Raw genomic sequence first — 23,680 nt, 5'->3', positions numbered from 1 at the left:
ATTCAATTGGAGATGGCAACCGACTATGCTAAGCCAACTTTTATCAATGCTCACAGTTTTTAAACCTAGAGAGTCAAATACATACTACTAGAAAAACTGATTTTGGCAACCACAATTTGTAATGACTAAAAATACCACTATAAAAAATCATTATATTTGTAATAATTTTTTATAATAGTTATTTATTTGATCTTTTATATTTTATATAACGATATTTTTTATTACTACAAATTCTTATATAATTTGTAATGATAAAAAAAATCAATATGAAATCATATTATATTTTTAACTATTGTTGTTTAATTAATTTTTTAAATATTTTATCTAACAACAACAACAAAAAAAAAATAATTACGATATTCATATAACGTTTATAACGACAAAAAAAATTGTTCTAAAATATTAATAGATTGACAATAATTTTTTTAGTCATTATCAAATTAAAATTTTTTAATACTTTACATAAAATTGTTTTTGGAAAATCTAATTTTTTTTTAAGATAAGGCCAAACGGTACCCTATCTTTGAGTCAGATTATCTTTTGATCTGTGCACTAATCCATCAATGTACTTAACCTGTTTTTTTTTTTTTTTGTCCATAACACGATTGCATTTAGGGTTCAACCTTTTCAAAGCTTTTCTTTTTATTTATATATTTATTTGTTTGCACATATTTAATTGTTTTATATAATATACATGTTTGAATAATTGTAGTCGTGAAAATAAAATACTTAAAAATTTTTTTTGATAAGATTACATAAATTTAAATATATATTTTTATAATTATTATATTTTATTATATAATTTTTGATATTTTTTAAAATTAATTGATAGTTCATAAAAATAATAAATTAATTTTTTTTAGTCTCCGGTAGCGTCTATCAAATTGGCAAGACTAAAAATATCATAGCAAAATTTTATCATATTTGCAAAGATTTTTTAAAGTCATTATTTTTTTATATTTCTTAGTATTTTATACAAAAATAATATTTTTTTTTATTGGAAGTTCGCATCTTACTTGTCTCGCACTGGCCCTTATATCTTTGGTCATTATTTTCCCTATTCTTGGATACCCCTTTGGTTCTCTAAAATTTGAAACTCTTTTTTCTTCCATATTTAGGCACTGGCCATGACATTGGGATATCTGTTGGCGGATGTGTCACAGGCAGCGGTAATGGCGTTCTCATACCTTTGGACAAGAACTCTTTCGCTTTTCTTCATGTTGGTGATTACAGACGTCTCCAAGTTTTAGAAGGTAAAAAAAAAAGGTTGGGGTTTTCTCCGAGTTAGGGCATTCTTTTTTTGCTTAATTGTTTTAGGCTACTTCGTTGAACGAAAGGATTAGAAAATTTTTTTAGTTTAATTTCATGATTCAAGTCGCTGAGTATTTACAATTCTCAAGACTTAACATTTAATTGTGGGTTATGAATTAGATAAAATAACTAATTTTATGCGACTTCAATATGAATGAGCACTATGAAACGATTTGATTGGTCGTGATGTATTCTACAATTGTTTCAAAATTTGGGCGATGATATTACTACTATTTTATCTAATGTACAGAACATAGAAATTGTAATTTTTTTTTTTATTCCTTTTATGAATGTCTCAACCACTTAGGAGTGCTTATTAAATCATTTTCTTTCTAATACTGTTTATGTTTCATTTTTTAATCTTAATAAAGGAACTAAAAATATGATTCTTTCTAATGCTATATGTTACTTTTTGTTCAATGGTTTGGGTATTTTTTTAATGTGCATTTGAGCTATTTGGTAAAATGTCTCTTAGAATCCTATATTGCACTAATCCATGGAAACTTCTTGAAGTTGAATTGTTATTTGTTATGAAGACTGTTGGGTTCTTCTTTGTCTCATTTTATGACATTGAGTCCAATTCTATGCAACTTGAGATTTGGCTCTGTAAACGGAATTGATTTATGGAATATGCTTTTATTGGGTTTGTTTAATGGTAGAATTTTATATGAAAGAGTCTCTTAGAATCACTGTTTGTGGATGTAGTTCTAAAATGCTAGAGTCTTAGTCCTTTATTCATGAGGTCACTCTTTGTATAAATTAATAAATTTCTTTTTCTTGAACGGGGAAAAATAGAGTAGTTGCCAAAATATATTATTGTTAGAAGCAAAGACGACATGATAGAGGCATTGAAATCTTTAGGTGACATCAGTTCCAGCAGAACCATGGCAAGGAATAAGGACTGAAATCTATATATATATATATATTTATATGCTTAATTATTCATCTTTGATGTCTATATAATAAGGACTTGCCTCTTTCTTATAGGCTGTAAAGGTGTTTTGGGCCCCAAAACATATGAGAGTGATTCTTTATCAGAAGAGGAATTGCTTGAAAATTACAAAATTCTAAGGCAAATATGATAATATCAGCTACAAGCCTATATAACTCTCATTTGATTCAATGATTGTGAGATACAACATTAGATTAGTTTGGTGCAAGAGCCGAGTTGAGATTCCAAACCAGAAAGGGATATGCAATAAAAATACTTGCAATCTAAAAGAAGTGACCGAAGACATTGGCCGAAGCATATGCTTCATGCAAATTTTTAGTGAATGGAGTAGGGCACACCTTGCTGCTGTTAGTGTCTCCTACTAAAAGATGTTCAGAAAACGATTAAAGAAGGTATTTTTCCAAACTCTACTTTGTAGCATTAAGCTTAATTTGTTTTCCATGTAGCAACTTTGATGTGATGCAAAACATAGAGCAATGATTATGATCCTAGTCTACTCTTTGTTATGCAAAACGTCAATCAGCCTCTGACACTATCTTCAGAACCTAATATTTGCATGTTTTGTGCAAACACGATTCTATCTTTAAATTGCTTTCTTTCTTGATTGGAGGTTGAGTGGGTGTTCAACAGATTTACTATGTTTCTGAATTTTGTTGATGCATTGTTTTTGTCTTCGCAGCTCTAGGATGCTTTGCCTTTGGACAAAGCGGCACCTCAAGTCAATTGCTGCTGCGTATTGGAAACCTCAGTTTAATTCGTTGTTGAATCCATTGCATTCACCGGCCAATATAAATGGAACAGGAAGTGGAAATATAGTTTCATCCCATATCGGTATGTCATTTAATCTAAGTTGGAAATTACACCTCAGCCGTGGTTCGGGATGGAAGGATTCCTACTTTCCGCCAGCAGGCGTCTTAAGACACTTAATGGAGTTGTAAGTTTTAAATCTTATATTACATTCAGAATTATTTTTATTTATTTAGAAATTTTAGTTGTCCTAATATGTTTTGGGACAAATTTAGATGATTTAATATTTTAATTTTCTTTTAAATGAATTCTTTTTTTTGCCCATGAATTTTTTTTTTTCAATTCTCAATTTTCATAGTAATAAATATTTAAACTATCACAATGAGATGAATTGCAATGATTTTTAGTAAAAATATTAGTTGTTCCTAAAGTTAATAAAATGGTTGCCAAATATTTGTTTATTATTTGTATGGACACAAATATTATTTGAGAAAGATTGTTTGCAATAATAATATTAGTTATTAAATTTTTTTTAGTTGTAAAAATATAAGAAACACAAAATTGTGGTTTCATAAGAACTTTTGATAACGGTTATTATCGATATTAAATTAATTATTGTTATGACAAAATAATTATTGCTAAAGATGACTTGCAACTAAAAATATTTTGTTGTAAAAAAATTTTAAGCAACCAAGATTATCCTACTACGTAAAAGATTTTGTAATCAAATTATGTAAAAGTTTTGGTAATCAAATATATGGTTATTAAAAGAAATTTTTGACAATTACATTAAATCGTTGTCCAAACATAATTTATTTATCAATGAAAAAAAAGGATGTTTTAATAAATATTTTTTGAAATGATATTTTATATAAAAATCATTTCGTATACTATTAACAATAAAAGTGCATACAATGACATTGTAATGATTTATTTTTTATTATGCAAAAATTTTGGCAACAATAAATTACTATTTTACAATGACATTAAGCGATGTCAAAAATTACTTTTTCTAGCAGCGACAACTCGAGCTCTTGATTCTAAAGTAACATCTGCCTCTGAGCCAACAACGAAGGATGAGCTTCAATCTCAACTGCATCTGACCCAACAACGAAGGACAAGAGCTTCAATTGTTTTTAGATGTGGGTGCAAAAGTCGATGTATTTTCCAGTGTCGAACCAAGAATCTTCAAATGGGAATTAAAAAAAAAAAATCAGTGCTGAACAGTTGAAGTTGAAACATTTGAGCATGAAGTTGGAGAATACACAGATGATGAAGACAATGAACGTGAAACATTAAAACTAACTTTATAATGTCGTAATACGAATTTGTGTGGTAAGGCAACTATTAGCAGCAAGAAAAGTGGAAGATAAGGAAGATTAGCTTCGAGTTGCTATTTTTTACACTCTAGTCAAGAGCGGTGACAAGTTTAGTAAGCACATAATTGATGGTGGCAGTTCTATGAAACCGATATCAGTCTACAAATCAAAGTTCGATCACATCCGCAGCCTTACAAGATCACTTGCCTGGAAAAAACCACCATTCCAGTAACATATCCTGCTCTTGTTTCTATTTCTATGGGCTATAAAGATGATATCTGGGTTGATAGTGTGCCTATGACTGTTAGATGTATTCTTTTCGCTAGACCACGTGCGAAGGCCAATATTTAGTACTTTCTGTTCAACAATAAGAAAGTAGTATTGAAGAAGCCTATGCCCGAGGAAGTACTCAAGAAGTATACCAAGGAAAATATGAAGATTACTGAACCTGCAAAGATAAGTTTAAGCAGAAAGTAAATAGAAAGAGGCTATTGATGCTTGAGTAGAATGATCTACATCCTAAATTGTATGTATGTCCAAGTAATTGGATTTGAGTAATCGCAGAGGGATCATTCAATATGCAAAGATTTCAGTATCATAAATGCAGCATTAATGGATGGACAACTAGGTGATATCCATCCTGTTCCATACATGGTGGTTACCTATTTAAAGATGCTTTTGCCTTCCAAATACTTCATCTCTTCTCCATCAAGAGATGAAGTAATATTAGACTTACATTCTGCTGAGGCAGCACAACATTTTCGACGTGACAAAACTATAGCCAAGGTGGACAGATTGATAAGGCCCAGCTTGCAGAGAGATGTAGCATGCATTGTCCAAAAATTCAGCACTCGCCAACATGATGAAGTTCGTAGGAAAATTATATTTAGCAACAGAAGCTAAGAAAAAAAAAGAGGCAGATTTCAGAGAAGGTGAAATGATTATGGTTTGTATCTAACCCGAAAGATTTCCTAGAAGCTCTTTTAAGAAACTATAGTTGAGAGAGTGTAGGTCCTTAGAAAATGTCAAAGGGAATTGTAGTAATGCTTATGTGTGTTATAAAAAATAAATAAGAGAAAGAAAAATAATTGAAAAGAAATTTGATTTTGAGGGGTGAAAGTTTTTTTTTAAAAGTAATTATGAGGATACAATAAAATCTCAAACTCTTTAATCAGAAGTAGTGAAAATAATTATATTGAAAGATCTATTTATACAAAATGAACAAATGTAAATTTTTATTCAAATAATTATGATCGTTTGTATAATAATATAATTTTTATGAATAATAATTTATTTATATTTAAATTATTTTTATTTAAATATATTATTTAAAATATGAATAATATTAATACAAAAATTAATTTAATTAATCAATAATTAAATTTTTTAATCCAATATAAGATATATCATATTCTAAACTATCAACATTATGTTTGAGAGTAACCACAAGATTTAGAGAATAGTCCAATAATTAACGTAGAAGATCTTACCACTTATTACGGTCCTAATGATGTCACAAAAGCTGAAAGGGGCTTCACAATTGCCACAAAGGAAAAGGCAAGCGGAAGTAATTAAAGATGTGATAAATGACCAAATTGTGTCTCCCAGAAAAGATAGGTTCCAAAATTCCTAATCTTTGTTGTGATTAAAATTTAAGGGGAAAAGTATTTGGAGTCTGCTCCACCTCCTCTACGTTTTATACCTTTCTTTTCTTACTGATATAATACTTTTTTTTTTGCTAGAATCATTCACCTTAGAGATTATTAACTTTCTTAAAGCCTACCATAATAGAAAGAGAAAAAACATGTCTCTATCTCATCTAGCTTATGAAAGAAAAAAAAAGTCTTTTAAGAAAGTTTCACTACAAGGATTTAAGTTTTTAATAAGAGTTTTTTTTTTAATGTTTAGTGGCGTTTATAAACGCCACTAAAAGAGTTGTGATGTTGTAAAAAAGGTCAATCAAAGTATCGATTATACACGCATCACAAAAAAAATGACGTTTTTATGAGAAAAATGCTATTGCTTTTGGTGGCGTTTGTAATTAAAAACGCCTTCATTTTAGAGGCATTTGTATATGAAAATGATTTTATATTAGCGGCATTTGTATTTTTGAGACGCCTCTAATTTAGTGATATTTTTATGAGAAAAATATCATTGCTTTAGTGGTATTTATAACTAAAAACGTCGCTATATTAGAGGCATTTGTATTTGAAAATACCTCTATATTAGCGGCATTTTTCTCTTTCAGATACTACTAATTTAGTAGTATTTTTATGAGAAAAATAACATTGCTTTGGTGGCATTTGCTGGTAACAATGCTGCTACTACCAAAATTTTTTAAAAATTTTTGTTCATAATTTTTATTTTCATAAAAGAGCTTAAATTTAAAAACTGAAATTAATATAAACTTAATTCACGTTTAAATATGCATCTAATTAACACAAAATTTAATAATTAGTATAATAACATTCAAATATTTTTAATACATTAACAAAATAAAATTTAAATGTATGAAATGGATGACTGCATAGATTTTGCTAACTGCCAATTGATGAAGAAAAATTTTCACATTGTTTACGAGCATGTTTAAGAACCTACTACTGAATAATACTATATAATTTTTAACACTTCATTGTAAGCTTTTTTTATATTTAAAAATTTAAATGTTTACTAAATATAATACCTGAGTTGGTGGAGCATAGAGAGCAGTTCCTGGAAATTGTTGTTGCATAAAATTTATAAGATAATCGAATCAATAATGCAACTGTTGAAATTTTGCACACTCTTGCTTTATTCTAGCATGTTCGTCCTTAATTTTGGCACACTTTTGTTCTCTTTCTGCTTTCATTTGCTGAAACTCCTCTCTCAATATTAAAATGTTTTGCAAAGACTGATTTGTTGAGAATATAAATTGTTAAGAGCTATGTCCATAGTAGGTAGATGGTGTTGGACCCAATCCAAGGCCTCGGACTTGTCCATGCCTTTTTTTTTCTAGTAACTTTTATGAATATCCAATTTTTCATTTCTTGCATGTTGAGAGAACCATCAGATGCTACTTCAATCTCAATAGTCATTTTCTCTTTCGCTTTTTCTAGTGAATTTGTCATATACAACTATCAAGTTTAATGATTAATTCATAATATGTCAAAATGAGTAAATATTTACTTTCTGTTAAAATAGATGTTACAAATTACCATAATTTCTTGTGTTTCGACATTCATGTAAGATTTATATTTTTTGTGTGTTATGTGAAAAAGTTTCACACGTCCATTTTTACCGCCCAACTCATTCTCCTATACAAAAACATATGTTACTTGATAGGATACATATCAACCGTAATTGATTTATGCATATCAAGCCTGTCAATCAAGTATTAAAATTTTGAATAATTTTAATATCATGTATTTATATTTTGGCCTCGTAACAACATAATAGTTTTAAACATACGCAAACAATAAAAACATTTTGGGCTTTCACACATATCGATCATGGAAACCAAATTCAATTATTTGGACAAGTTTAATATCCTGGATTAAAGCCATTTAATATGTTGAAAGCCATCCAAAAGTTTAATTTGTATATTTGCCTTTTATATGCAAAAATAGTCCCAAATAGACATAAACAACAACTTTTTATCTCATATCAACCGTAGAAACCAAGTTCAATCAATCGTTCAATAATTAATATCAAGTATTAAAGCTATCCAAACTGTTAAATTACAACAATAACAACAATTTGTACTTTTAGCTAAATATATGAAAACCATAACTTTTTCATACATATCATCCGTGTCAACTAAGTTCAAAACATTCGATAAGTTTAATATCATGTATTAAAACTATGAAAACTATGAAAACAAAACAATTACTGTTAATTTGCATATTTACCTTTTAATGGCACAAAAAGTTCATTCATTGAAATAAATTTAAAATCATAAACTTACTATTTCTTTTTGCTTTCTTGCAAAACTTTTTGATCCACTTGTGTAGCTATATTTCTGTTGCTTTCTACTTCCAATCTCAATCTGTTCTCTTTTTTGTCATAAAAAATAATTGCTTATATGATAGAAATACAAATATTACCAACTTAAAGGATAAAACACTTTCATCATTTCATTATACTATACAAAGTTATAAATTAGTACCTGTCATTTTCTTGAGAACTAAAATCTAACTAATTGTTTATATTGCCAACTAATCACATTGCGGGATAGATTTTCCATCATCACCTCTACAGTAGTATTTTGATCGAAATACTTATTCTTCAAAATATTCTTATAATCTTTCCATTTCTTTCTCAATGACTTAAGCATAAATAAAGTTGGTATTTCAAGTACAAATTTTGACTGTAATAATACAATAAAAAAAGTTTGAATAAGTAAACAAAATGTAAAATAATAAATTTTTTATATGTAATTAATTATACTAATACCTCAATAAAGTTTAAAGCCTCGGCCTTAACTTCTTTTGGAACTTTATGCCATGTTTCATAATGAATAGGCAATTTCATTCCATTATAGGCAAGCATGCCTTGAAATCCAGTCAACAGTTGAGCCTCTTCACCAATTGGTTACTTATCAGAGTTTGTAGACACTACAATATGCTCATTAGGAGGTAGTGCAAATAATTTCTTCAAAGTTGTCCTACCTCTGGTCCTCCATTGACCATTGTTATCAACTGCAACAAATAAAAAATAAATTTGTAAAATCGTAATATTTTTATCATTATACTCGAATTCTACAATTGGGGTATATAATACTTGCATTCAAATTTAAAGCATAATCAATTGATGGGATGCTATCTAAACCTGGACATCTCGTGTTGCAAAATTCAATATCAGTTGAAGGGTTAGAAATGACGGAGTTAGATCCGACAATACATCCATTTTCTTCTAAAGGATTCAATCCATAACAAATATCAGCAGGTGTCATAGACGATTCTGAACTAATATCTCTGATATGTATTCCTTTCAACCTACTCCTCTGTATTGTAGCTTACTTACAACATAAAAGCGAATATAGAAAAGATATTAGTTTAGAACATATATAAAGACATTAAGGAGTTAAGAAATCAAAACCTACGATATATAAAGAACATATCAATTTAATTAAATCAAAAGATAATGTATGATTTAGAATACAATAATTATACAATAGCAAATGTGACATTAATTACATACAATCATTTACTACATTATGTCTTAAACACTCAAATTATAAATTATAGATACACCATTTCATGGTTCATAATTATCTTCAGTAACATATTTACAGATCCACTGAGTGTAGGTATTGGAGATATTTTCATCCAAGTTTTATTCAGCAAAAGGATAACATTCAGTTTCATGTTCAACATCATCTTTGGTATCTAATCCTATATCAAATAAGTCTTTAGGTGTGTTTCGAAGAATAACAAACTAACCTAATTCTTTGGGATCTTCAGAGTAAAAAACTTATTTGGCTTGAGATGAAAAAATATAAAGTTCATCAATGAGTTATTGTCCAATGTGAATTAATCGAGAAAAATTAACAAGTGTAAATTCATATTGATCTTTCTTAATACCTCTAGCACTATTCACATCAACCCAATCACACCAAAATAAGATAACTTTTCACTTTCCATAATAATCCAACTCAATGATGTCATTTATCATGCCATAATAGTCAACATTTTCCTCTAAAGGGTTTCTGTCCCTAGTACTAGCATAGCTAGTAGTTGATGAAGTCACAACAACTCTTGAATTTTGTGTACTTTTAAATCTCTCATGAGATTTAGTATGAAATCAAAATCTAGTGATGATGAAACCTTTGTATCGTTTCACAATATGGTTTGGACCTTGTGAAAGACACTTCACCTCTTCACTAACAAGCCTTCCACTCCAAACCTATAAAAGTAGAATAAATATATATATGTTATTAATGTTAGTTAAACCGTAAGTATTCTATGTAGATTTCTCATAATGGGAATTATGACATTACTTACAGTTGCTCCTAACCATTCATTAAAGTTTTTGGCGAACAACTTATTAAGCTCTTGAAGGTTTGATCATCGATAATGTGCAAGATCTCTTAAATTATTTCTATACTCACTACAAAGCATCATGATAAAGTATTAACAAAAAAAAAGACAATAAATTATGCTTAATGTAATGAATAATTTCCTTGCTAAACAACTTACGTATAAATTGATTCAATTGAGTCATGATGAAAAAGAACATATCGATGTGCTTGTGCCTAAAATTTATCATCTAACTCCACCATTTCAACTTTGCCTATTGGTTGTCCAAAACTTTGAAAAAGATAACCGTAGGCAAAGTCAGTATTCTGCATACCAATATTTTTCGATAGTCTATTAAATCTTATTTTAACATCTTCCAAATAACAAGAACAAAATATCATACACTCTTCTTTCAAATATCCTTCAGCAATAGAACCCTTTAGATAACGTTTGTTGCGACAATAAGGCTTTAACCTCCTTAAAAACCTATAGCATAAAACATTAGTCATATGTTATTTTAAGTAGAGTGGCTTGATCATCAGTAAAAATGTAATCAATCTATTAACAAATAATATCTTTCAACAGGATACATTTATTGATGATAAATCGACCAATCGACTTTTGCTTCATATGAAAGATGGATAATCAAATGCATCATAATAGTAAAAAAGTTTGGAGAAAAGATCTTCTGTAAATGGCATAAAGTAATCATGGCTTGATCTTGAAGTTTGTCAAGCTCTTCCACATTTATACATTTTTCACATAGAGATTTAAATATGTTACTTAATTCAATTACCACAGAAGTGACTTGCTTTGACATTGACGAACGTAAAACAATTAAAAGTAAGTCTTGCATCAAAATGTGATAATCATGTGACTTTAATGAAAAAAGTTTTTGCTTCTTTAGATTCACACATCTCGATATATTTAATGCATAGCCATCTGAAACTATCTTGCAAAACACATCTTTTTCAACTTTAGAAATCCCAAAACAAGTAATAGGTAATCGATATTTGCCATTAGGAAGTAACTTGAGATGAAGGTCTAGGTGAATCCCCATATTAACTAGGTCAAGCTGACTCTTTAAGTCATCATTGGATCTTCTATTCATATTGAGAATTATCCCGTTAAAATTTTCGTAAACATTCTTCTCTATATGCATCAAATCAAGGTTATGGCGTAATAAATTATATTCCCAATAAGGAAACTAAAAAAAGATACTTTTTTTTCACAACTCAGACTCATTGGAGTCATTTTTTTCATCGTTTTCTTTATCATGTTGAACATCAAGATCATCAACTTCAGTATCAGTATCACCAACTTGCATAATATAAGGCCAAACACCTTCAAAGATGTCCCTCACTCTTTTTCATGATGGAGTTATTTTTTCATAAGTGAAATTAATATATTTTAACTTTGACAAGATATTAGACCCACTAATGGGTAAAGACGATATTCTCAACTTTTCAGTCCATCAAAGAGATATTTTTGGAATCTAAATTGATGATTATCATCTAACCATCAACGATGTCTCATATAACAAAACTTCCTACCATTAGGTAACCACTTCAATCATGTCTGTACAGTACAACATGGATAAGCATAACAACATTTTATACTCTAACTAGATAAATTCGCATAAGCAAAAAAATCATTGATAGTCCATAATAAAGCAGCACGCATATTGAAATTTTTTTTGATGCATCATAGGTCCCAACTCCTTCCCATAATTGCTTTAACTCTTTAATAAAAGGTTGTAAGTAGATGTCTATATCATTACCCGAATTTTTTTTCTCAAAAATTATCATAGATAATATAAATAACTATTGCTTCATGGCAATCTATGGTGGCAAATTGTAAAGATCAATACAACTGGCTAAGTACTATAAGAAGTACTCATCATTTGAATGGGTTGAATCCATCAGATGCTAGTCCAAGTATAACATTTCAAGGATCAGATGCAAAGTCTGAAAACCTAGAATAAAATGATTTTCATGCCAAAGAATCTGTAGAATGCCTCAATGATCCATCATCCATCCATTTCTTATGATGCCACTTTATTGAATCTATAGTTTTGGAAGACATAAAGAGTCATTGAAGTCTTAGTATTAATAAAAAATAACGTAAAACCTTAACAGGCTTTTTTTTTACGCATACCTCATCACCATTCTCATTTAACCTTTCATCAGAGTTTTTATCCATCTAACGAGAAATATCACACAAATGATAAGATTCTTGATTTTTTCTATCTCTCCAATACAACATGCAATCATTGGGACAAGTATGAATTTTCTCATATTCGAGACCTAAATCCTTGATCATTTTCTTTGATTTCTTACAAGATTCAAAGATTTTTACAAAAGGAAACATTTTTTTCATAAACTCTAATAATAAAGTTAGAAAGTTTTTCGTCTATCCATATAAGCATTTCAAGTGAAAAAAAAAAACACAAAAAGATAACCTTGAATACTTTGATCTTTCATAAAGTTTTTCGTTTATATCCTTAAGCAACCTATAAATTTTGATGCTTTTCTTCTAGGTTGTTGGTCACGTACACCAATCCCAGGTTCACCAAATTCATTCATTTCAACATTGGACTAATTAAATATTGCATTTTAGGGAAAAGGATTACGAAAATATTGGTTATGAATATTAAAAGCATCTCACAACATGCCTTCAATGTCATCTATTATAAAAAGATCATGTTGGCGTTAGGGAGCCCTTAAAGTTAAAAAAACTCTAATGGAAGACCTTGATAGTACAGACTCTCCATGAAAATACCAATTAACATATCCCAAAAGAAATTCAATACAAATTAAATGTTTAAAAAGAACTTTATGCATTTGTCACTCGATATTAGCACACTTCACACATGGGCATAATATCATATTATCTTCACTTGTATTCTCAAATGCAAAATTAAGAAAAATTTTCACTCTATCTCTGTACTATTGACTTAACCTTGACTTTTGCATCCAACTTTTATCCATTTAGTACTTGTTACATTATCAGACCAAATGTATATAAATAATTTATATGAAAACAAACATGTACAATACTTAAGTTTACTATGTTTTAAACAAAAGGCAATAACAAGATCAATGCTTACAAAAAATGAGAACTCCTTGTTGTGAAGTAATTTTTTAGCTACCAGATATTATAAATGTTAAAACTCTGTTACTAATGTAGATAGTACCCAAGAGTATTTGTAGTTGGGGTTGAAATAAAGTGAAATAAGGTGGGTTTTGGAGAAAATTGTTTAAACTAAAAAGAAAATTACAAATTGCAAAAGCTGAAGGAATAGTTGAATGAAGTAAAAGCTAAAGTAAATAAGTAATGAATAGTCAAAATAGGGTTCTAAAAGACAATGCTCGAATACTAAAAGCTGGAGGAAAGAGAAAGTAAATTGTACTTGATCTATAAAGAGAAATAGTAAAATAATGAAGATGAAACTTAAAGTTGGTGATTGGATGCGCCAAGTTTGGGAAGATTTTTATTGGACCAAATTATGGAAGGCATTTACTAAGAAAAATGCCTATAATAATTGCCTCATGAATATATTTTGAATATATTATAAGTGTCTTCAATAGGATTGTTGTAGAATTGTTTGGGATTATTAAAGGCGTTTATGCCACAAAAACCCCTTCACTAATTCTATCTAATTTTTTTGGCGAATTTATTGAAGGTGTTCTTTGCATAATACGCCTTCAATAGTTCCCTCATTTATATCTATGAATATCAATGAAGATGATTTTCTATTAAAAATGCCTTCAATAATTTCCTTTTAAAAATTGTTTGAGATTATTAAAGGCATCTTCTGTTGAAAACACCTTTCATATTACACAACTTAAATTTTAAGGGGTTATTGAAGGCTTTTATTCTAGAAAAACTCCTTCATTAATTCATTTTATTTTTTGAAGTAATTTATTGAAGGCATCCTCTAGTGCATAACGCCTTCAATATTCTACTGCTCAAATTTTAAGATAGTGAAGGTATTTTTTGTAAAAAAATGCCTTTAGTAAATAGTCTTATTATATTTTATGTACAAAGGCACTCAATAATTTCCTATTAAAATTATTGGTATTATTAATGGCGTTTTTCAGTGAAACACGCATTCAATATTCCAGAACTTACAATTTTTTATGATTAGTGAATGTGTTTATTCTAGGAAAATGCCTTCACTGATTACATTTAATTTATGTACATAATTACTGAAGGCATTTTTTTTATAACAACCGCTTTCAATAATTTCTTTCTAAAAATTTTGGGATTATTAAAGGCGTCTTTTACTGAACAACACCTTCAATATACCAATACTCAAGATGGTTAGTGAAGGTGTTTATTTTAGGAAAATGCCTTCACTAATTCTTTTAAATTTTGTACATAATTATTGAAGACATTTTTTATAACAAACGCCTTTATATATATTTTTTAAAAATTTTGAGATTATTAAAGGCGTTTTCTACTGCAAAACGCCTTTAATATATCAGTACTTAAATTTTAAAAGGTTAAAGAAGGCATTTATCCTAGAAAAATGCCTTTAATAATTCCAATTAGTTTAGTACATAATTATTGAAGGCTTTTTTTTTATAGCAAACACCTTCATATATTTTCTTTTAAAAAATTTTAAGATTATTAAAAGCGTCTTTTACTAAAAAATACCTTCAATATATTAGTACTTAAATTTTAAAAGGTTAGAGAAGGCATTTATTCCAGAAAAATGCCTTTAATAATTCCTATTAGTTTAGTACATAATTATTGAAGGTATTTTTTGATAGCAAATGCCTTCAATAATTTTCTTTTAAAAAATTTTGAGATTATTAAAGGTGACTTCTAGTAAGAAATGCCTTCAATAATTCTTTTTAAATTTTCTACATAAATGTTAAAGGCATTTCTTGATAACAAACGCCTTCAATAATTTCTTTCTAAAAATTGTTGGGATTAGTAAATGCATCTTTTAGGAGAAAATGCCTTCAATATATCGCTACAAAAATTTTAAGAAGGTTATGGAATGCGTATTTGCCAAAGAAATGCCTTTAATAATTCCTTTAAAATTTTATAGATAATTAATGAAGGTGTTTTTTATAACAACCGCATCATATATTTTCTTTTAAAAAATTTTTGGATTATTAAAGGCATCTTCTACTGCTAAACGCCTTCAATATATGAGTACTCAAATTTGAAGATAGTTAGTGAAGGCGTTTATTCTAGGAAAATGCCTTCACTAATTTGTTTGAATATTTGTACATAATTATTAAAGGGTATTTTTGAGAATAACCACTTTCAATAATTTTTAAAAAATTTTTTTGAGATTATTAAAGGGGTCTTTTAGTGTAAAATGCCTTCAATAATTTGTTATAATTTTTTGAAGTTATTTATTGAAGGTGTTTTTTACATAATACACCTTCAATAATTCCACCCATTCTTATCACGAGGATATCAATGGAAGTAATTTTTTTACTAAAAACGCTTTTAATAAAAATTTAAGGGGATTATTGAAGGTTTTTTTTTTTTTCAAAAAATGCCTTTAATAATAATTTTTATATTAATTTCCCTGCCTTGAACATCGAAATCACAAACTGTTAGTATACAAAACGATTAAAAGCTACATTAATAAACCAAACCAAACTCATAAACACATTTCTATTAGACCATTTGTTTCTTTATCTCTATCATTGCCACCAACCTTCAACAAATCAATGACGCGCACCTCTTTTTTTTTCGGTATGTCTTATTTTTTTATTGTTAATTTACTATATTTTTTATAATATTTAATAGAGATTTTATTTTTTTTAGTTCCTTAATATTTACATATGCATTTATATATTTTTATGAATTTCACCATAAGCATAGTCATCCAAGCATAGTCAACATTGCATGTATGCTGTTTCTATATAGTACGCCTTAACTATTGTGGTTTGCTGAACCTTATTGTTTGAGATTGTTTTGCTAAATGGTATTGTATGATATTAGGGGCTGAATCGTATGTTTTTATTGTATGCTGATGGTTTGTTGAATGGTATGCTGAATAATGTTTCTGAATGGTTTGTTGAAGGGTGTGTCTGAGCATATTGGTGATTGGTTTTCTAAATGGTGTTTCTGTATGTAGTATGGTATTGGTTATATTTAATTATGTACAATGTTAAATTTAGACGATCATTTTGTGTAATTCATATAATTATGATCAAGATTGCAGGTATTATGGACTCTAAACAACATCATTCTCCTTTTAATAAACATGCATAAGACACACCTGTAGGCCAAAAAAGAAAAAGAAGGGGCCCAAATAAAGAAATTAAAGTGAGTGACACAAAAATTCATGTTGACTTCAATCAAAGTGGCTAGCCTGTGTCTGAAGGAGCTACCAAGTTAGCTATTCATATTGGAGTCATCGTCCATAGCAGGATTTCAATTATATACACCGACTGGTGATGAGTTCCTGATGATCTAAAAGATGATATATGGTAGTTAGTTGTGGTATGTTTATTCAACTATTTCATAAAATTTGTTAAATGATAATTTAATTGAAATTCAATGTGTTCATACTAATTGTGTTAACTTATGTAGGAACGGTTTGATGTCCCAATTGATTGCAAAAAGATTGTGTTGCAATCTACTGAAAAAGCATTCAGAGACTTTAAAAGCAGATTGACAATCCAATATATTTTACTACTGGTTAGTGAAGGTGATGTATTGGCTATTCCACCTGTGTCATATGTAGATGTAATAAGTGTTGAAGATTAGATAAATTTTATTTGACATCGACTTTTAGAAGTTTTCTTAGTATGCAAACTCACTACCAAAAAAATTATTTATAAGTTTTTATGCAATATATCCTTTGATCTTCATATGTGATTGATGAAATTTCTTTCTTTTGTAGAAAATCAAAGAAAACCAATGGAACATTTGGGCCAAACAACAATATCACCATCAGACAGCAAGAAAAAGATATGCAAATATGAAGTATGAGCTTGTATGTATTCGCACACTTGTTTTATACTCATTAATGAATATTTATGAACATTCATTTCATACATTCTGATTCTTATATTACGGTAATTTAATAGGAATTACCGAGTTCTGGCATCGAATTTTTTAGATGGAATGTCTGAAAATAAGGACATCTATGAAAGAATGGATCATTTATAGATGAAGCAATCGCAGAAATGGTAAAAAAGATTATATGTATAATTATTTTTTTAATATCATGTATGATTGGAATTATGGTTGTATGCATGACTGTATACTAAGTTATATAGATTTGTTGTTATAGGCCATCTTATTATTGTCTTTTAGGATGATTATGCCACCAAAGTAAAATCTGGTGAAGTGGTAACCCATTGTGGTAAAGATCCATTGTCTTTAGCATTGGGTGTTAAAGAAAGGCCTTGTCGGGTTTGTGGGGTTGGCAAATCTATCTTGCCATCAAAGTTTTTTGGTAATCAACCCAAAGCCCCACTAATGAGAAATGCACAATATAAAGCAATCATTAAGCAACAACAGTAATGGATTGATGACCAAAAGTAATGCCTCAATGAACAACAGCAAAGACGTGTTGCTTTGGAGGCCATGTTGGCAGCAATGCAGCATAGCTTGCCAGTAGGCCGCCTGATAGCATCATCCCCGTAAGACAAGCTTCCATTGTAAGTGAGGCAATGAACCCATCCTTTGTTACCACCCATGACGTATGATTTTATTTATAAGTTTAATATTAATTTGTTTATTATATTTATTGATTTGGTTTTAATACTTATATTTCATTATATATTATAGGAAGATATTGGGAATCAGAGTATAACCCTTGTTCAGGCTACCATGGATGAGTTATCTAAAGCATCACTGAAGCATTTATCTGGAGAAAACTTCATAACCATTGAGTCTGAGGAAGGGTTGTTTGATAAACCATCATTTTCTTTCATTGGTGTAGAAAAGGTTAAAAAATTTTATGAACTGGATGAATTATCAGCTATTGATATTGTTGTTTATATGAGGTTAGCAGATAAATACAAAAATGCACATTCAATATGTATTAATCTATATTGTGGTGTAATACTAATTAGCATTGTTGATTATTATCGTGCAGCTTCCTATATAAAGAGTTCAAGAGGAGACAGTTGGCAATAGATTTAGATTCATTGACCTCAACTGCATTAGTGAGAAGAGTGACACAGTCACTTATCATGCTAATCATGTGATTAATTGCATGAAAAGATCGGTTGATTATTATTTGCTCCCATATAATACGCAGTAAGTTATATTCTAACTTTAATTATTTCAACCTTAATTATTCCAACATTACCCAAATATGATCTGATGCGTAACCTGAGTATATCATTATTATTATTTTGCAGTCATCATTGAATGCTTATTATGATTGACACTGAATCCTTAACACTATACGTACTTAATTCAGTTAATCCAACGGTGATGCCTAACCCCGATATTGAACTTTTATAAAAATGTATTACACTTTATTATATTATATATATTTTGTTTCTTCATAAGTAATTTTATTTATGTATTAAGTAATTTTTTTATGTTATTAATGTTAGGGTAATATCTGTATTCGATAAGAAGATAAAAAAATTGAAATGGGTGTCATTACCGGTAAATATGAAATTTATTCTTTTGTGTTGAGTTTGTGTAGATATATGTTTCCTAAACCCACTCAATTTAATTTTCAGGTACCTCGTTAACTTGGTAATACTGAATATGGATATTATGTCTTTCGGTTTATGTGGGAGATAGTTTTATATGATTTTATGACCACACCATTCAAGGTTAGTATAAATTTCATAAACTTGTTATATCTTCAAAAAAATAAAAAGTTAAATTATGTTCTTATTTATTAACATTTACTTCTATTTTTTATAGTGGGAAGGCAAAGAAAGCTTCACGATAAAGGAACTAGATGAAGTCCGTAAAGAATGGTGTGAGTATGTATTATCATTTATCAATGTTGATAAACCTTGAAGATAGACATTGTTGGCTGAATGTAAATATATGTGGAACAAATTGTTGTAGTGTTTTTAACACAACAATGTTCATTCTGTAAATTTCAAAATATTCATTGTGTAAATTCCAAAATGTTCATTGTGTAAATTTCAAAATATAATTCGTAGTATCACATATAAAAACCAAATATTTTCTAGTATTAAATATACAATTGACTTCAAATTTTTTATGGTCATAGGCCTATAATTGACTTGACATATATAATATGAAAAATGTATTGTTGATGGGATTAACGAAGGCATTTTTAGCAAGAAAACACATTGAATCATCCCTAACAAAATGTTATTGAAGACATTTCTAACCAAAACTACCTTCAATAATCCCACATAAAAAATTATTATCTGGAATATTAAAGGCATTTTGGGCAAAAAACACATTCAAGAATCCGTTCCTTATTTTTTGTATGGATTATTGAAGGTGTTTTAAAAAAAAAGTTACCTTTAATAAAACCAACTAATAATTAATTAAATAGATTATTGAAGGTGCTTTAGGCTAAAAACACCTTCAATAAATGGCCTTTAATAATCCATACTAAAAATTTATTGATTGGATTATTAAAGGCGAGTTTGGTCAAAAACGCCTTCAAGAATCGGTTTCATATTTTACCTATGTATTATTAAGGGCATTTTCTTTGCCAAAAACGCCTTCAATATTCTCTCCAAAATTTTTTGGAGAAATTAGTGAAGGCGTTTTTGCCCAAAAAATGCCTAGAATAATCAATTACAAATAATTTCTGCAAAAGCTTATAAAAGAATAAAGAGAAGGATCGAACCGTCCATACATTATGGTTAACATCCGTATGATCTGAAATTTTTTTATATGAAATTTATTGAAAGCGTTTTTGTCCAAAAATGCCTTCATAAATCAGTGAAATTTTTTGCTGGAATTAGTAAAGGCATTTCATGTTGAAAATGCCTTCAATAATCGCATACATTTTTTTTATGAAGGGATTATTGAAAGTGCTTTCGACCAAAAATGCCTTCAATAATCCGTTTCATATTTTGTTATGGATTATTAAGGGTGTTTTTCTATAAAAAACGTATTGAATATTCCCTAACAAAATGTTATTGAAGGCGTTTTTCAAAAAAATTGCCTTCAATAATCTGACCATTCAAATTTGTCATGTGGAATATTAAAGGCGTTTTGAGCCAAAAATACCTTCAAGAATCCGTTTCAACTTTTGTGTATGAATTATTGAAAGGCATTTTTGATAAAAATTGCCTTTAATAATCCATACTAAAATTTATTGATTGGATTATTAAAAGCGAGTTTGGCCAAAAACATCTTCAAAATTTGGTTCAATATTTTTCCTGTGTATTACTAAAGGCGTTTTCTTTGCCAAAAACGCCTTCAATATTCTCTCCAAAATTTTTTGAGAAAATCGTGAAGGCGTTTTTGCCTAGAAAATGCCTAGAATAATCAATTACAAATAATCTCTGCAAATACTCAAAAATGGCTAAAAAGAGGGATCGAACCTATCACTTTATGGTTAACATCTATATGTATGAAAATTTTTATATGATATTTATTGAAGGCATTTTTGACTAAAAAAGCCTTCAATAAGCCTGTGCAATTTTTTGCTGAAATTAGTAAAGGCGTTTCTTACAGAAAACGCCTTCAATAATCACATACATTTTTTTATGATGGGATTATTGAAAACATTTTTTGCCAAAAATACCTTCAGTAATTTTTTATCAATTTTTGAACGAGATTATTCAAGCCATTTTCTACAAAAAACGCCTTTAGTTTTCATTCAAAATTTTAAGACAAGATTATTCAAGGTATTTTAGTCGATAAAAGTCGTTAATATCAAGTTTTGGGTGACGTTTATAAGTAACAACGTCGCTATTTAAATATTTAGTGGCGTTTTGATAATAAACGTCTTAAATTTTATAAAAACATGAAAGCTAGCGGCATTTGTAACTGAAACGCGACTACAAAACTGCCAGTAATCTTTCATTTTTTATAGTGTTCATAAGGTTCTCAAGATTGGCTAAAAGTGAAGAACTTGGATAAAGTTCTCTGTAGCTCCGCTAACCTAAAAATACAGTCAGAGTAGATGAGAATTACAGATTTTGTTTTCTGGACTGATACGAAAAATTGAAAATTTTAACTCCAGCCACAAATGACCAATCCTAACATTTGCCTCAAATCAATGCCAGTTGGAGCCAATCTTTAACATCAGCTTGCTTTGAGCTTGCTTTGATTACAAAGCAATCTTTATCCTACATTCCACAGAAACAGACAAAAATAAATTAAAAAAGACATGGCCCCGCAAGAAGAAAAGGGTTTATTCCTTACGAATGAGAAAACTAATAATTCATGACATACAGAATAGAATCAATTTTGGCTACATGCACACCACAATGAATCATAAGACTGAAAAAATTTGTGAACAATAATAATAGACTTAGACAAAAATCCTATTTACCCACACTACAAGTCTACAACTTAAAGGCTACCACCAGAAAGCAAAGAGGTGTGAGGCTGTGAGCAGAAGAATTTGTGAATACAGGAATTGAACTTTGACTAAGAAAATTCTTGTACAACACGGAGGGAGTTAGAGAGCATATTCGTTCTCAAGACTTGGTTGAGTCCGAGTGACTTTGAACGATATGGTGCTTTTGTATCCCCAACCGAGGTCATATGTAGTGCTTCTCCCACTTCTTGCAGCTTTTTCCATCTCTTGCATTCTCTTTCTCTGCTTGCATTAGCGTGCCCACAGTACCAAGAATGCCAACAATGCCAGTAATGACAATCCACCCAAAGCAGAAGCAACAATTATCCAGAGTTTTCTATTAGCCTTCTTGTCTTCGCCTCTACTTGGTGGCCTTGATGGCAAAATAGACTCAGTAACTATAGAAAAATACGCCAGCTGGATGGTACAACATCCATTCGGTGATGTTAAGTTGCTGAATTTGACCAAACCATGTAAATCAAACCAAACACACTTGGGAACTGACCCATTTGGAGCGGATTGTACATCTGAGAACTTGATTTTTATAGGATCAGCAAATGCCATAAAATCTGATTCTGGCAAATTTGTAGCTGATAAGTTAGAGGCATCATAATTAAGCAAGAAGACCCAGAACAGGAGCGAGGTAATTGTAGTTGGAAAGTGAATAATACAACATAGAGCAATTGGCTAAGTTTTGGTATACCGAAACGAGTCTTTCCACATAAGGCTGCTTTACAATTCCATCTCAAACTCCTTCTACATTTTCACACCTTCGCTCCTCAAGCTACCACTTCTCAGCCTCATTGCTGTAATCCTAATCCCACTCAAATTAGATTGAACAACCCCATCGTAAGGAATTCCTGTCCTAGGATGTACAAAGGCCTTGTGAGCATAGTCTTAGAAAAGCATCAACGGATCTTCACATTTGATTTTGGAGAACCAGCAAAAACTCTAATATTATATTTATATATATAATATTTCATTTGAGTTATATTATTTAACTAACATATGACATATATACAAGTAATATACTAACAAGAAATTACAAGTTTATAAAATCATAAATTTTATCAATTTATAAACAAAAGTATAAGGAAATAATTAACAAAATATGTGATGGATTTGAAACAACATATGGTTTAAAGAAACTTCTAGCTAATCCAAGAAAAGATAATAGAAGTGATGCTTTAAAAAAAATTTAAGAAAACCCTAAATGACTAAAGCAAAAACCTCAACCTACACATTATCCTTGTTATTCACCTTTCTAAAGTCTAAAAATTGAAGCAAAAAGCTTTATAACAAGTGGCTTACACTATTTGAATCTAAGGATTGTTGGTTGAAGGAGAAATGGTAGCAATAAAAGTTATTTTCATGATAAAGAATTGTAAAATATGAGAACATGGTAGCAAGAAAACTCACCTTTTAGAAGCAACCAAGATGGATTGTCATTGGAAGGTGACTTCCTACTATAACAACGAATATGGTAGAAACAGAGCCAATGATGGCGATTGTGGTTGTAATGGTGATTGTAAAGATAAAAGATAAAGAGTTTTGTCTTTTAGAGAAGAAATACAACTTATCTCAAAATCAAACAGTAAACATCCCAATCTAATAGTAAAAAGATCCTACCATCGCCAAAACAAGGAGATAAGTTAAATAAAGGCAAAGAAAAAGAAAGCATCTATTTAGACAATTTGCAGAAAAAGTAGAAACTAACTAAAGACCATTAAGTTCACAAGAAAAACAAAAATTTTCCCATGCATATTCATAAAATTTAAAGCTACCCTATTTTTCCCAACCGTCTATCAATTATATAAAAAGTGCACACTATAAGAAAATGAAAGATTAGTAGCTGTTCTGTAACGGTGTTTTACTTATAAAA

At 29.4% G+C, this 23,680-nt stretch overlaps 1 long non-coding RNA gene and 1 pseudogene across 1 annotated transcript; one reads left to right on the top strand and one right to left on the bottom strand.

Annotated features, from left to right (window-relative positions):
• The first annotated feature begins 1,011 nt into the window (after positions 1–1,011).
• On the top strand, positions 1,012–3,334 carry LOC111280169 (uncharacterized). The gene is made up of 3 exons (XR_002688999.2): positions 1,012–1,253; positions 2,299–2,655; positions 2,943–3,334. It is a non-coding gene; the product is annotated as an uncharacterized LOC111280169 (long non-coding RNA).
• An 18,173-nt stretch (positions 3,335–21,507) lies between these two features.
• Positions 21,508–23,042, bottom strand: LOC111279372 (uncharacterized; annotated as a pseudogene).
• Positions 23,043–23,680: the final 638 nt, after the last annotated feature.

The sequence above is a fragment of the Durio zibethinus genome, chromosome 27 (assembly GCF_047325235.1).
Source record: "Durio zibethinus cultivar Kanyao isolate XHJ-2024 chromosome 27, ASM4732523v1, whole genome shotgun sequence".
In the NCBI taxonomy this organism is placed as follows: Eukaryota; Viridiplantae; Streptophyta; class Magnoliopsida; order Malvales; family Malvaceae; genus Durio; species Durio zibethinus.
This window is presented reverse-complemented; position numbering and strand designations above follow the sequence as displayed.